Source organism: Mesocricetus auratus, unplaced genomic scaffold (genome assembly GCF_017639785.1).
Source record: "Mesocricetus auratus isolate SY011 unplaced genomic scaffold, BCM_Maur_2.0 Super-Scaffold_100008, whole genome shotgun sequence".
Taxonomy (NCBI): Eukaryota; Metazoa; Chordata; class Mammalia; order Rodentia; family Cricetidae; genus Mesocricetus; species Mesocricetus auratus.
Window position 1 is genome coordinate 68,201,032 of NW_024429192.1, and position 15,743 is coordinate 68,216,774.

Genomic DNA, 15,743 nt, shown 5'->3' on the forward strand with positions numbered 1-15,743 from the left:
TCCTCTGTACCAGACAGATCTGAGCCACCACTCAGGTGCTGTGAACTAGACCTAGGTTGTCCAGAAGAATGGTAAGTAAGGGCTCAGATTCAGTTCCCAGCACCCATGATGCCTGACTCACAGCTACCTCTGACTCAGAAAGAATCTGATGCTCTCTTCGGGCCTCTGGAGCAAACAGATGCATGTGTTCATCCACATGCATGGGCAGACACACATGAATAGAAAAACAAATGTTTAAAAATTGAGATGGTGAAATACAGATTCTGCCATCCAAACCACCGTCAGGCATATAGTTCAATAAGCCTATGTGCTCTGACTTTCATCACAGCTCATCCACAGAACTTCTCAGCTTGCTGGTAAGACGCTCTATGCCCATTAAACTATAACTTCCCAAGCCCTTCTCCCTGGAGGCTGTGCACCATCTTCTCTAAACAGATACGTTTCTCTTTTACATTACAGTGTTAAGTTCTACAAAGCAGTGAGTCCTTGTAGATCAAGTGAACTCCAGCCCACAGGCCACGTCTGGTCATAGCATGTTTGGGTAGGGTCCTCAAACTATTACTGGCGTTATAGTTGGTTCTAAGCACCATGTGGATGCTAGAAACTAAACTTGGAAAGCATCATACTTGTATCTGGAGCTATATTTGTAATCATATCTATAAACTATATTTGTGAAGCATCATAAACAGAAATAAAGAAGACTGCCTCACAGATGAGATGTGGCCTACCAACCTCAGAAATGTACTCTCAGGAGCTTCACAGAGGACAAATCTTCTAACCCTAGGTCCTAGATCTAATCTTTTAAAATGTTGAAATTCTTTAGGAATTTGATTGAAAAGGCATGCATGTATGTATACATCTCTCTCACATGTCTGGAGAATGTTAGATGAATAACTTCTGAGACAGGAATTTCTCAGTTGCATCATGATGCCTCCCGTGGGGTGGAAATTGGTTCTTGAATGATGTAAAACCTTAGATGCTATGTTTGCAGCCTCCCAAAGGGCTGTACATAAATGGGTATCCCTGGTACTAAAATTTAGTGGGTGTGGTAGTTGGGGAAAAGGTCTAATTAGGATCATTAGGGGTGTGATAATGGAAAAATGTTGGAAAATTATGGCCCCAGAATGAATTCAGAAGGCAAGGCCTGGCTTATTGCCTTGTAACTATTCTGCCACTCATGGTTTTGTATGAGTTTCTTCTATTTGCTGCTCCTGTATAAACAGAGGGAACTTCTGATCTAGTTCTTGACTTGCTCAGACTAGAAATTGATTTCATTGTGAACTCTGCCACACTGGAAAAAAAATTCAATCTATGGACCACTTGAAAGTTTGTCAAAGGCTTAAAGGTGCTTGCTGCTCAAGCCCAGTGACATGGGTGGGATTCTGCAGTCAGCAAAAAGACAGGAGAGAACTAAGCCCAAGGTTGTCCTTTGGCCTCCAGGTGTGCACTGTTGCACGTATGTCCCCAGTAATACTACTAATAAAAATCTTTAAAAATCTTTGCCAAATAGTCTATGGAAGATCAGACAGACATTTCACTTAGTTGAGTTGCTGCATGTATGTATGTGTGTGACTTGTGCACAATACCCTTGGAGGTTGGAAGAGATATGGCATGTCCTTGGAGTGGTGTCAAAGATGGCTGTGAGCCTCCATAAGGATGCTGGGAACTGAACCCAAATCCTTAGTTAGAGCAGCCCGTGCTCTTAGCTGCTGAGCTATTTCTCCAGTCCCTTTGTTTGTGAAATAATGTATTGCCATGTAACCCCAGGCTGGCCTCCAAATTGTGATCCTCCTGCCTCAGCTTTCCTAGGTCTGGGATTACACGTGTAATATTGGTTATTTTTTCTTCTAATTGTTATTAACTTAATAAAATGAGTTTAGCTCCAAGAGAATAAAGAACTCTTGAAAAGAAAGCACAGGTATGTCATCATTTTGCCTAATAGTGTCAGATTTAGAATATACACATTTGATAGCAGGCTACTGTTAGGGTTGAAGTCTTTCTCGGGGCTTGTGAACACAGCCTGTCTAATGCATCTTTGTACCCTCAGAGAACAGGATTCTGGGACTGGGCATACTTCTGTTGCTATTCACATGCCATGTTCCTATTCACAGTTTTTCTTTGCCCAAGGGGGTCACACTGCCAGGCTGTCCTGTAGATAGTTTCCTCATCTCTCTTTGGTCCCTGGCCAGGCTTACCACCATGACTATGATGCATGACCATGTCTTCAATCTGAATCAAATACATGGTACCTTTTTAAAAAATTTAACATGGTTCCTTATTAATTCTTTGGTAATTTCACATCTTGGACCCCAATTCCACTTACCTCCCAGTCCCTCCATGTCTGCCCCTAACCCCTATAGCATCCCCCCAAGACCCCTCCCCCTCCAAAATTAAAAACAAAGCAAACAGAAATCCCACCTCATTCCTCCATTTTTTTCCTGCCTTTCCAACACTTCTTCACTTGTCCTAGTAGCATAGGGAGCTGTGGTGTATCACGCGGTACACCCTATTGTCCAAGTAGCCTCACCCACAAAACGTTCGCTGTAATGAGCCATTGATCTGGTGGAACGCCTCTGGCACACCATCATCACAGGACCCTCACAGAAACTCCTTTCAGATATCCTGCTGTTGCCCCGAGTCATGGAGATCCTGCAGCTAACATTCTGTAGGACCAGTCCCTTCATGAGCTCCAGCAGTCATAGCTGGGGTAGATTCTGGGGTGGGCAAACCCAAGGCCCAGGATGTGGGTCTGGGTGGCAGTTGAGCAGGTCAGTCCAGGCCGCTGGGGCCACCCCCCCCTTAGGTGAGGGGCAGAGGCAGGCAGTTCTCCTCACCCATACCATCAGGGCCAGCTCGCTCATACTTGTGGCGAGGGCTAGGGCCAGCTCTCCTGAGTGCCTGGGAGAGGGAACGGATCTCCTGCTGCAGTGTTGAGTAAGGAGCAGGACCAGCTATCCCAAGGTCAGTGAAGGATGGGCTCAGCATGGGCCTTGGGTTTTGACATGCATGGTTCCTGTGGCCCCCTGTAGTTACACAGGCTATGGGTGCCCACACAGACCCCAGCTGCAGCAGGACTATGGAACCAGACATGACCCTCAGCAGCAGCTTGGCCATGCTGAGCCCATCCTTCACTGACCCTGGGATAGCTGGCTGTAGTCTGGACACAGACATCACCATGGCCCTGGGTGGTACCACAGGCCACCCAGATCAGCATGGGCCCAGCTGCAGCATGGCTCCTGGACACTATCATGGACTGGGGTAGCTGACCCGACCCTGGACATCTGCATGGCTTTCAGTGGTTACTGAAGCCATGGACACCAACACGGACCCTGGCTGCTGTAGGGTCACCAACCCAGATGTGGCCCTTAGCAGCAGCTCAGTCCCAGATGTCGTCACGGCCCCCTTGTGGCAGCATGGGCCACTCAGATCAACCTGTTCCTCGTCACCTTTGCCTCTTCGGTTCTCTGTCTTCCCACAGCCCATGACGATTCTGTTTCCCTTTCTCTCCCATTTCTCCACCATGTATTTACCCATCATAATGGCACCAGGCAGCTCTGTGGACAGCTTCAGTCCCCCAGACTGTGAGGACCCAGGCTGGCCTGTGGGCGTCTCTCACCTTCCTGGATCGAGTGGCACCAGGTGGGCCTGTGGATCAAATACACAATATCTTTTATTATTACCTTTTTGTCCAGAAACTGCTGCGGTTGGCCTAGTTTTACCTCTACGTCTTACAAGAGCAAGTTTGTACTGAGAATTACAACTACAAATCAAGAAAGCCTGTAACTTGCTAAAACAGGGCTGTAGTCACTTGGCTAATCCCAACAACACAAGCTCTTCATATGCATATCCTGAGATAGTGTTGGGAAAATACCACTGCAAGACTTTTGGGTAAAAATCTGAAGTAGATGCTGTTGTAGCCTTTAGCCTTGTAAACACCACACTTTAAAAAATGTGCTAGAGAGTGTTTCACATGAAGGGCTTGTGTGTTGGCTGTCATTTTTCCTTAGGAGAGGACACTTTGTCAACATTTTAAAGACAACTAGCTGGATTCTTTCTCCTTATTCTGCAGACACTGCTAGCAGACTCGATCACGTGACTAAATAAGATGGGGTAGTACATAGGATCTGTTTACTTCTGTATTTGCTCATATTTTCATAACAAATTCACAAGTCATACAAAGAAACTTGGAATAGTCAGACCTGATCTTGTTGTATTTATTTACTGTGTGGGAGCTGGATATACGTGTGCATTCCTGCAGGTGCCTCCTTTGGAGGCCAGAGGACAGCTTGGATGAGTTTGTTCTCTCCTTCCACCATGTGGGTCCCAGGAGTGGACTGGGGTCTTCAGCTTTGGCCTGTTGTATTTTTTAATTATTTTCATGATGATGAGGATACAATGGTAGAGCCCCCCCACCCCATTTGATTTCTTGGGCTGTTATTAGCAAGGTAATAAAAAAAAAAGAAAAATACTCAAAAACTAAAACAAATTTTTGGATTTGAGATTTTGAATGTGCACAAATTACCTGAATTCAAATATTTGTCCTGAGAATTTCTAACTTGAGGGCTATGTAAAACTGCCTTTAAATGTGGGTAAGGAGTTGGGGTATGGATACATCAATAAAGTGCCTGTCTTAGTAGCACAACGATTCAAATTTAATCTCTGGAACCCACATACAGTTGCTGGGCAGGTGGCAGGCACTTGTAATGCTGGCACTGGGGAGGTAGAGGCAAGAGGATTTGTGGAGCCTGCTGCCTGGCCAGTCTAGCTAACTGGTGTGAGCCCCTGTCTCAAAGAAGGTGGGCAGTGCTCCTGAGGGGGCCCCTGGAGTCCTCTCCACCATGTGGATGCAAATGCATTCCAAGCATTTAACGTATTTGGGGCTGGAAAGATGGCTCAGTGATTAAAAGCACTTGTTGCTCTTGCGGAGGACCTCAGTTTGTGTTCCTAGCATGTGCACATACCCAAATACATTTGAAATAAGAAACCATATAGCTTCATAAAAATAACTATTCTGCAGACGACACATGGTGCAGTTTCCTTCCAGGGCATCAGTAAGTAGATGGGTGTTATCACACACCCTACATCTGTGGATATGGAGTTGGTCCTCTTTCTATTTTTCAGAGGACAGAACTGATGCTGCTAGGTTTGCTCTGCCCCTCCTCCCCCACTTCCTGCCTCTTACAAGAGTCTAAGGACATACTTGGATTGTAATACGCCTCCTACCTTACACTATTTTCAAGCTTTGCAGGCTGGTGTATCTCTGTTGCATATTTTGATATTCACTTTGGGGTGGGGGAGGTGTCAGTTCTTCGGTGTGGCCCAGACTGGCCTTCAGATTGTGGTGACCCTCCTGCTTTAACGTCTCAAGCCCCAGGACTGACCATGCTTGGTTGTTACTTAAAAAGAAAATAGTCTGGGCCTCTTTGCTTTTTAATTTCTGTGAGTCACTCAAGTTTTAAAAAAGCCTTCCCAGAGCTGGAGAGATGGCTCAGTGGTTAAGAGCACCCGGCTGCTCTTCTAGAGGACCCGAGTTCAATTCCCAGCCCCCACATGGCAGCTCATAACTGTCTGTAACTCCAGTTCCAGTAGACTGGAACCCTCACACAGACATGCAGGCAGGCAAAAAACCAGTGTGCACTAAATAAAAATAAATAACTAACAAAACAAGAGCCCGGTGGTAATGGTGCAATCCTTTAATCCCAGCAGAGGCAGGTGGATCTCTGTAAGTCTGAAGCCAGCCTGGTCTACAAAGTGACTTCCAGGACAACCAGAGCGGTTACACAGAGAAACCCTGTCTTGAAAAAAAAAATGAAGGAAGGAAAGGAAAGGAAAAGCCTTCCCCTGTCACCCACTAAAGTCTCCTGTTGCTCCAAGAACACCACCTGTAGAAACTCACATTTGGTGGTTAGACACCACCACCACCACACACCCCTGTGATTCATGGACGCGTGGGAAGTTAAGTAGTGCTGGAGTGAGTTTGCCACTCAGTTGTCAGGCTTCATACTTAGGCTTTTACCTTCTGAGTCTTTCCTTGTAGCAGAGTCTGCAGGCTCTTAACTCAAGCAGCACAGGGAAACACTACAACATTAAAAGGCTGTGCAGATTGAACCCACTGCTGTTTCTTACTCGGCATGGTGAGTCTGTGCTCTTTTGATGTTACCTCTTCAGACAAATGCTGTTTTCGCCGAGAGGACTAGAGGTCCCTGTCAATCACCAGATAAGCTCCAGGGTGTTAGGTTCCCCCAGTCAGTCATACACAGCATGCTACTGTGTGGTGTCCTCTGATAGACCAGAGTAGAAGCTTCATTTTCTCAGTGAACTATGCACCCATAGTCTCCCTTCCGATGAGACTGTATTGTTGATGAATGAATCTAAAAGGGAGACCATCGATACTCATATTCTGTCTCAGGGTATGTGGACTTGGCACAAATCGTGAGGGCTGAACGTGTGCAGGGAAAAATATGGAAGCCATCATGGAAGGCATCTGGGCCTTGGTTGGAGAGAAAGCCAGAAAAAAATAGTTCGTTCCCTCACAGGTCAGAGTCTCGACCTACAGGTGGAGAAACATTGATCTATGCAATGAGAATATGTTAGGAAGCAGTGGCCTTTAGACTGAATGCCTCCTTTAGTTCTTCCTTTGGGGTTTAAGATCCTCTATGCAGTTTTAGAAACTTTGTTGCCTCTTTGTGACGTTCTGTGACTTAAAGCTGTAAGGAAAAGCTTACCGATCCCCAGAAGCTTCAGAGCCAGTGTGGCTCTCCACCGCTAGAGGGCAGCCGGCCTTAGTCACATGATCTGGACCTGCAGCTTGCCTCACAGGACGCTTCCTTAGCTCCTCCAGTTTTTGTATTCTTTCATAAGTCATGACTGCACACATGTACTTAAAATATAACTTGAGAAAATGTATTTAATACTAAGTGACCTCTTAAAATAGCTAAGTTAGCTGTTTAAAAAGGTTTAACATGCAGTCATTTAACATCGTTATCATGTCCTTTACTAAGTTAGTGAGTCCTGAAGGGAGCCTCCATCCGGGGTTCAAGGATCATGCTCACCCTCCCGTTGTGCTCAGCCTCAGAACACCTCTCCTACATATTTATGTCGGGGCGGGCCGGTCTTCTTACTGCTTTCTTACGGGCATGTGGGGAATCTGAAGTAACAGCAGCAATTCTCTTGGGAAAGATAGGGGGCTAAGCACATATTTATACTGTTTTGATGTCACTAAGAATATAATTGCTCATTTGTTTCTTGTACTTTCCAGTCGAGTAGCGAATGTATTTTCTCAAGAGATAGCACTTTTTCCTTCCTCATGAGATCATAGGTGTGCATTAAGGGGTAAGGATCTGAAGTTTGTCCACATTTCAGATTTTTTAAAGTATAAATTCCCAGGTGTGTAATTCCTGTGTACAAGAGTGTAATTATCAAGGCACTTGCTAATTACTACCAAGTTGATTTCCCAAAATAGTGTAGGAAAGCATTTTTGCTCTGATATGTATCTCATGATTACATTCCCCATTTCAGCAGCCTTATTTTCTTGGTATTTTATAATTACAGACATTTTTCCTCCCCACTTCCCAGGAGCATTTCTAGTCTGTGAAGTATATTAGGAAATGGTTCAGTGGTCAGGTAAACGTCTCAGATGTGTCTTCTCATTCCTGTGTTGGGAATGTGCAAAACACATGTGCACTGGAAGACTCCGAGAGGCGTGGCAAGAAGGACCTGTTTGGTCTGGCGTCTCAAACGCTAGCCACAGGGTCCTCTTTAAGTCCTCTGGAAACAGGGCCGTGCTTTGCAAGGCAATGGCAGGGAGATGTTCTGAGAGGTTTTAGAGGTCCGGTAGAGCTGTTGAAATGGCTCAGCAGGCAAAGGCTCTTCTGCAAGCCTGACCACAGCATAATGGAAGGAGAACCAGCTCACACCAGTTGTCCTCGGACCTACACACTCATACTCCCATCTTGGTAAGAATAAATGCATGTAGTAAAACATCTTAAAGTATCATGAAAGTTTCTTCTGGACCTTGTGGCTCTATAGTAGCAAGTTTGCGTGGAAAAGCCTGAAAGAGCAGATAAAGTGGGTCATGGTCATGGGCTGTGGTGTGGCTAAAGACACAGACCCCAGGCAAAGCTTCGAGGAGCTGGTCAGAATAGTCAGCCAACGATGTTCCACCTTCGTCATCAGACAGGGCACCACTAGCCCGAAGTGCTGTGTCCACTCTGCAGGAAATGGGCTGGGAGTTTGTTTCCATCCTATTTTAGGAAGAATGAATTTTACACTATGGTGAGCTGTCAAATATGTAGAGAATGTTTAAGAGACTTTGGGCAGCCACACTTGGTAGATAGCCAGGAAGACAGAGTTGTGTAATGGGGATGCCTCAGGATGTCGGTAAGGAAAGGGATCTATTGCTGGCCTTGTTGTTTATCGAGTTGAAGAGATCTACTTCCAAACTTGCCTGTCTAATATCTAAAGAAGACTGTACACGGTCCCCATCCACTCATCTTTGCAGAGCTGAAGTAAAGAGAAAATAAAAGCAATAACAAGAGCATACCAAAACATCTGTGAAGTATGACAAGGCGAAGAAAAATTTTCACATGTTATGTTTTGTGTGTGTGTGTGTGTGTGTGTGTGTGTGTGTGTGTGTGTGTGTGTGTGTGTGTAGGTCACAGGACAACTTGTCAGAGTTGGTTTGTTCCTTCCACCCTGTGGATCTCTGGGGAATTGAACTCAGATCGTCAGGCTTGGTGGCCTTTACTGAAGTATCCATAGGCATAATGCCAGCCCTTTTGAACATTTTTAAAAAGTTAAAATCATTCTTGGGGTGATAAGCCTGATTTTCAGTTCCTAGGACCACATGCTGCAAAGAGATAACTCCTACATTTTATTCTCTGACCTCAATACATGCATACACAGTCAATCAGCCCACCAATCAATGTAAGTTTAAAAATTAAAAGCTATTCTTAGCTTGTAGAGCATTAAAACAAATCAAAACCCTAAAGACAAAACTGGCTGGCTAGCTGCTGGCTGAGTTTGTCTCCTAGCCCTTGTTTGCCAACACATGGCCCAGATCGAGTCCTATCCTAGGTGCTTTCATTGTATGGGCTGGACACTTAGCTTCACGCTGGCCTGTGGCATATAGTGAGACTCATCTTTCTGCAACAAAGCACAAGAAATGCAGGAGAAATGTGCAGTTGCTTGATTTGATTTTACTTTAGTAGTAAATAATTTAGGTTGTTATTTAATTGTACTACCTGGGGTAAGGGGAGGATACTCTCAAGACACCGCTGGTGGGAACATAAACTAGTACAGCCAACGTGGAAATCAGTGTGGAGGTTCCTCAAGAAATCCTGAAAATAGAACCGTGTGACTCAGCAGAACCATTGCTGCATATAGGCTGCAGGAATCTAAGTCAGTATGCCAAAGACATACCAGAACACCACATGCACCACTCCCTGAAGCCCAGACATGGAAACCTTGATGGCCATCAACAAGTGGATGGATTAAAAGCTCTGGCACACAAACACGGTGGAGATGCACAGCACGTACGCACAAAATATCATTCCCCTGTAAAGAGGAATGAAATGTTGTCGTTAGCAGGAAAGCGTATGGAACTGGAGATCGCGCTAAGTGAAACAAGCTGCGCTCAGAAAAACAAATACCGGGTGTTTTCTCTCGTATGTTGGCTCTAGACTTAAAAAATATGTGTGTGTGTGTGTGTGTGTGTGTGTGTGTGTGTGTGTGTGTATCAGTCATGAAAGGGAGCTATGTGAGGAGAGAAAGGAGTCTAAATGGAGGGGATATGAAAAATGGGGTGACAAATACAGTTGTATGTAGAATTTATACTTTAAAGTGTTTGTGTGTGTGTGTGTGTGTGTGTTAGCAAAAGAGGGTTTGGGTTACAAAAAGAACTATCTGTGGATGAAGGGTGACAAGAGGGCAGTGGCCAAGCAGATATGAACAGGCCACACAGACACACAGTGAGACTCACAGTATTTTGGTCTTTATTTAGATTGTATATGATAAGAGCTTCCCATCAGATAGTGGGTGGTGGCGTGGGCTCCACTTAGTGGTCAACAGTTGTGGACAATAAGCTTGTTACCCTGCTGTTAGCTCCTTAGAAAATGCACATTTTCTCCACAGGTCTCTGCCATTGGTTTGGGGGAAAGGTGGCAGTCTGTTTTACGGGAACATTTTTGTGTGGTGTGGTTGCTGTCTCTGCACCCATGACCCCTGTTATTACAGCGAGAGCCCGTGGGATCGTCTGTATTTAGGCTCACATTTCGAATGCCTGATGGACAAGAATTTCTTCCCAGACAACTTAATCGCTGTTGTAGTCTTATCATCTGTCTAGAAAACCAGAACCACAGTGTCTTCCCTGTCCTCGGGTCCCACAGGGCTTCCTTCAGTCGGTGAGCTTAAGCTAAGCGTGAGATCAGTGACTGGCGGTGGACCTGTGGTGCGAAGCCCCTGCAGTGGGATGTGTCTGAGGAGCACAAGCCGGGCTTCCCAGTCTCCCAGCCCCTCTCCATGCTTTCGTGCTTTTAGATACGTCTTCGCCGTGTGTCCCTTTCCTTCCCAGGCAGCCTCAGTGAGTAGGGCAGGATGTAGTGGCGGCAGCAGCATCTAGCACTGTTAAAGAGTCTGGGAAACAGAAACTTTATTTAGTGGCTGATCGAAGAAGAGGCAGACTCCCTTGGTTAAGTACTGAGCTGAACTCAAGAAAGCCAGTAAGAGAGAGGGAGGACTGATGACCAAAGGGATTAAGACTGGGCTGGTTTAACCCCCAGAAACAGCTGACTAGACAAAGGTTAACTCTTGAATCCCAGGCATCAGCCTGGGAAGCCAGCATGGGACTGATCAAGACCCCCTGAATCTGGGTGTCAGTGAGGAGGCCTAGGGAATCTATTGAGCCTTGGGCAGCAGATCAGTACCCATCCCAAGTATACACACGGACTTTGGACTCCCATAGAACAATGTGAGGTGCACTCTCACCCCGAACTCTTGGGGAAGGGTCTAGGCCCTGCCCTATATGAAATGACAGACTATGCACACCCCCATGGAGGGCCTCACCCTCCCTGGGGAAATGAGGGGATAACGGGGGGAGGGGAGGGCTCGGGAGGGAGGGAGGGAGGGAGGGAATGGGAGAGGGACCTGGAACTGACTTGTGAAGCAACCTTGTTTCTTACCTAAATTTAAACTGGAAAATAAAATTTAAAAAAAAAGATATGATAAAACAAAAAAGAAAGTACTAAACTTTAATAATTTTCTCACTGACTTTAAATTTTGGCGCCATGAAAACATAGATGGATGTATAGATAAGATAGATAGATAGATGATAGATAGATAGGAATGTAGATAATTAAATAAAAACCTAAGCTGAAATGATAGTCCAAGGTTCAGCATGTAATTGAAAGACATATATATTTTCTTAGAAGATTCAGTGTGTACTTGAAATAAATATTTTTCTTAGAAAAAAAAAGCTCAAAGGGAGAGAGTGGGCGGTGCCAGAGGAGGGCGGTGCCAGAGGAGGGCGGTGCCAGAGGAGGGCGGTGCCAGAGGAGGGCGGTGCCAGAGGAGGGCGGTGGCCTGTGTGCCTGGCTGCCTGTGTGCCTGGCTGCCTGCACTCACCTCTGCTGTCTGTGCTCAGTGCTTCTCACTCAGTGCCTCCCTGGAGACCGGGGCTTACTGCCGTGTAGACCAGGGCTTGCTGATTCAAAGAACCTATGTTTAGCTATGTTTTGTGTGTACCCCTTGTATATTTAGTAAATATAGCTGCACGGGAGGGGAGAGGAGGCAGGCGGTGCATAGAGCAGGAGTTACGGTAAACTAGTGCTGTGGCAGCTTTGGGAAGAAACTGAAACTTTAACTTTGCTTTCTATTCTGAGGCGACCACAAGCTGTTTTGTGCTGATGTTCATTCCTCAGTCATGAGAAGTGGTAGGAGGGGCCAAGCATTACGTTATCTCTCAAAAAATATTAATTTGGAGTTGGGTTAAAATAAACAAGGAGAAAGAGGGAGGAGAAATAAATCATTGGACTCAAGTGATTTGGAAGCAAAATGGTAGACACCTCAGGACTCTAGGAGAGGGGTACATAGGTCCTACCAATACAGCCCCGTTGTCTCAGGTAGGGGTGAAGCTGAGTGCTGCGAGAGCTGTCAAGGAAAACCCTCAGTAAGTTGTGGCCCAGGTCGTCCCTTCTGCAGGCTGGAATCTGAGTCAATATGGCTTGTGACTAATGACTTGTCAGCTGCTTTATCGTAACATAATTACACATAGGAGAGACATCATCACCTATTTTTAGGAATTGTCCTTCTGGGAATCATGGTGATGACCGTCCCCAGAAAACCACTTCCAGGCTGTGACATAAATCTCCCAAGACAGACTCCCCTCCTGGCAGCTTGCTGGGGCTCCAGGCCATGCCCTCCACGCTCGTGAGATCTGAGTTGCTCAAGAGTGGCATTTACCCCACAGGACCTGCTTGTATACCTGAATGAGATAGCCAGTTCCTAGCCACGAAGCCAGAAGCAGAAGTTGCTGCAGATGTGAATGGGGAAGCCTCACCTGGTCATTTCCATTTCCAGCAAGGCTACTTTGTACTTTGGACATCTGGTAACTCGGGCACCCAAGCTGAGGCTCTGCTGATGGCAGAGCAGTTACTGCTCAGAGCCCTTTTGAACTCTACATTAAGAGAAGACAGGAAGGACCCAAATAGCAGCAGTGACTTAAATGAGTGAGGGTCCTCCCGTCTTTCACTTGTCTGTGTCATGGTTTCAGTGTTTGTTTCAAGTGCTTGATCTTGTTTTGTTTTAAAAATGATGGCCTAGATTCATGAGTGGGCAGGGCTCAGGGGAAGAAGGGTGTCCACAAGCCACTGAAGACCTTAGCCTCCTTGAGCCCTGCCCCCTTCAGGATGATTCCAAAACCACCACCTCTGCATGACTTACTCAGCACTCAGTCTTATTTAGGAGAGTGTGGTGGGAAGAACATAATGGCAATCACTTGTTGCACCGGATAATTAATGTGGCCCTTTTGGAGAGGCCGTGATGCATAGAGTTGGGCTTAGCACAACCTTGTTGCCTGTTCAAGCACGTTTTATTTGTGACCTATATTTTAACCATTAGACTTTGGTAAATTCTACTACTCTCTGTAAGGTGGGTGGGTCTCCTGCACCAAAAAGCAAGGGGGGGGGGTAAGCCCGGTATTAGTGGCACACGCCTTTAATCCCAGCACTGGGGAGGCAGAGGCAGGCGGATCTCTGAGTTCGAGACCAGCCTGTTCTGCAAGAGCTATTTCCAGGACAGCCTCCAAAGCTACACGGAGAAACCCTGTCTCGAAAAAAAAGGAAAAAAAAAAAAAACGTGTGTGCGTGTGTGTGTGTGTGTGTGTGTGTGTGTGTGTGTGTGTGTGTGTGTGTAGCCAATGCCTCCCGAAGCTCAGGTTTGGCCCCCAAACCCTGCAGTGAGCCACGGATGACATTGGACTTCTGTCTCCCTGCCTTTACATCCCAAGTGCTGAAATTGTCGCCATGTACCACTACCCCAGTCAGTATGGGCTGGGACCACACCCAAGGACTTTGGTGCATGCTAGTCTTCTCTTCTAGCTGACTCCATCCCTAGCCCCAGAAAGGTATTATTTTTATTATAAAAGGCATTATTTTTTATAATTATAAAAGGTCCCATTTAAAAACCTTCAGTTACCCCCAGTTGTCAGTTATAAATCCTCTAGCTTTTCTGTAGGTTCTTTAAATTGCTGTTTTTGTTTCTTGGGATGAGCTGCCTCAGTGCCACCCAGGCTGTTGTTAACTAGAACTGAAGGACTCTCCTACCTGGAATGACAGGTCAGGCTTCCCTGATTGTGGCTTTCCTCCAGTGTCTCTATTAGTTTCTTGTCATTGTGACATAGCACCTGATAGAAGCAACCTAAGGGAGGAAAGAGATGTTTGGCACAGTTTGAGAGGGTTTTAGTCCACCATGGCAGGGAAAGCTCAGTTCATTGCAGTCAGACTTTCCTTTTGGGCTGCCAGCTCACAAATAATGACACAGAGCCTTACTACTAATTATGAGAGTTTGGCCTTGTCCTACTAGCTCTTATAGCTTAAATTGATAAATTTAAAATATTAAATTAATTAAATTGAATTTTAAATATTAAATTAATATTTTTATTAATCTGTGTTCTACCATGTGACTTTTACCTCTCCTATTTTGTGTGTCTGACTCATTCCATATCTCAATGGTATCTTGCATGCCTCTGCCCAGAAATTCTGCCTAGATTTCCTGCCTAGCCATTGGCCGTTCAGCTCTTTATTAAACCAATCACTGCAATATATCTTCACACAGTGCACAAATATCCCAAAACAGGTCATGGCAGTGGGAGAGTTTGATGTTCACATCATAGTGGATGGAAGCCAAGAGTTCTGGAACCAAACCCCACCTTCTAAGGTTCCACAGCCTCTTAAAATAGCCCCACCAGCTGGACACCAAGCCCACAAAGCAGCAGCTGGACACCAAGCCCACAAAGCAGCAGCCTGGAGTGGAGTTGGATCCATAGCACGCCCTAACCTCACAGTTCTCTGTCCCATGATGCTTCCTTCTCTGCCTGTCAAGTTTCCATTCTTCAGGCTGGTTTTACTGTCTTTAAGAGTATTTCTCACCAGTATGGCTTATAAAATACTCCGGAAAATTCTCTCTCTCTTTCTCTTTCTCTCTCCCTCTCCCCCCCCACATACATGCTGTCTTATGCAAACTCAGTTGCCATCTTAGAGATAATTACGGTTAACGTTTTCTTTCACACCTCAGCTCTGTGGTTGAGAGTGGGTCTAGTTCATCTCAGATATCTATTCTAGGCAAGGGCTCTACCCTCAGCATCACCCCTAGCCTCGGATGTCTAGCCTAGACTTGATACGTTTTAAAAATGTACTGTGTAAATGTATTGTTGGGTTTGTGTGTGTGTGTGTGTGTGTGTGTGTGTGTGTGTGTGTGTGTAAAAGTCAAAGGAGCTGTCTCTCCTTCCACCAGATAGGTTACCAGGCTTGGCAGCAAATACCTTTACTGTTTTAAGAAAATAGCCATGGGCCGGGCATTGGTGGCTCATGCCTTTAATCCCAGCACTCGGGTGGCAGAGGTAGGTGGATCTCTGTGAGTTCGAGGCCAGCCTGGTCTACAGAGTGAGTTCCAGGACAGCCTCCAAAACAATACAGAGAAACCTTGTCTCAGGGGAAAAAAAAAGAAAATAGCCTTGCAATGTCTTAAATTGCCCCAGTGATTCTCTCAGCATTGGGCTGCTTTCTCCAAGAGCAGTAGCTGGCGTAGAACATGGCAGGTGTGCGCTATCCTGGTCACAGTCAGCTCTGGTACAGTAGCGCTTGGCTCTACCCATGCCTCTTTCGGGGCTTGAGCTAGCTATAACCAAATACAATCACCACACAATTTCAGATGCATTATTTCCCATATTTGTATCTCAGGCATTGTCTCATTACTCTGTAGTGCTGGCTGGCCTGATACTTGGTATATAGATCAGACTGGCCTCAAATTCACAGAGGTCTGCATGCCTCTGCCTCCCAAGTGCTGAGATTAAAGTTTATCTTGAAATTTAACACCCCTACATACAACCCAACAAAACAAAACAAACTCTTAAAAAATAAAAACTGAAGCCAGGCGTTGGTGGCGCACGCCTTTAATCCCAGCACTTGGGAGGCAGAGGCAGGCGGATCTCTGTGAGTTCGACGCCAGGCTGGACCGACAGCCTCCAAAAC

The 15,743-nt window shown here is 45.8% G+C and overlaps 1 protein-coding gene and 1 long non-coding RNA gene across 4 annotated transcripts in view; one reads left to right on the plus strand and one right to left on the minus strand.

Moving 5' to 3' along the window:
- The window catches only part of Igf2bp2 (insulin like growth factor 2 mRNA binding protein 2), a 112,878-nt gene that overhangs the window by 33,737 nt on the left and 63,398 nt on the right, over positions 1–15,743 (plus strand). The gene's annotated exons all lie outside the window — the stretch shown is intronic.
- Positions 9,976–13,950, minus strand: LOC121141994. Its single transcript, XR_005879003.1, has 2 exons — positions 13,818–13,950; positions 9,976–10,632 (listed from the first exon to the last, which is right to left on the minus strand). It is a non-coding gene; the product is annotated as an uncharacterized LOC121141994 (long non-coding RNA).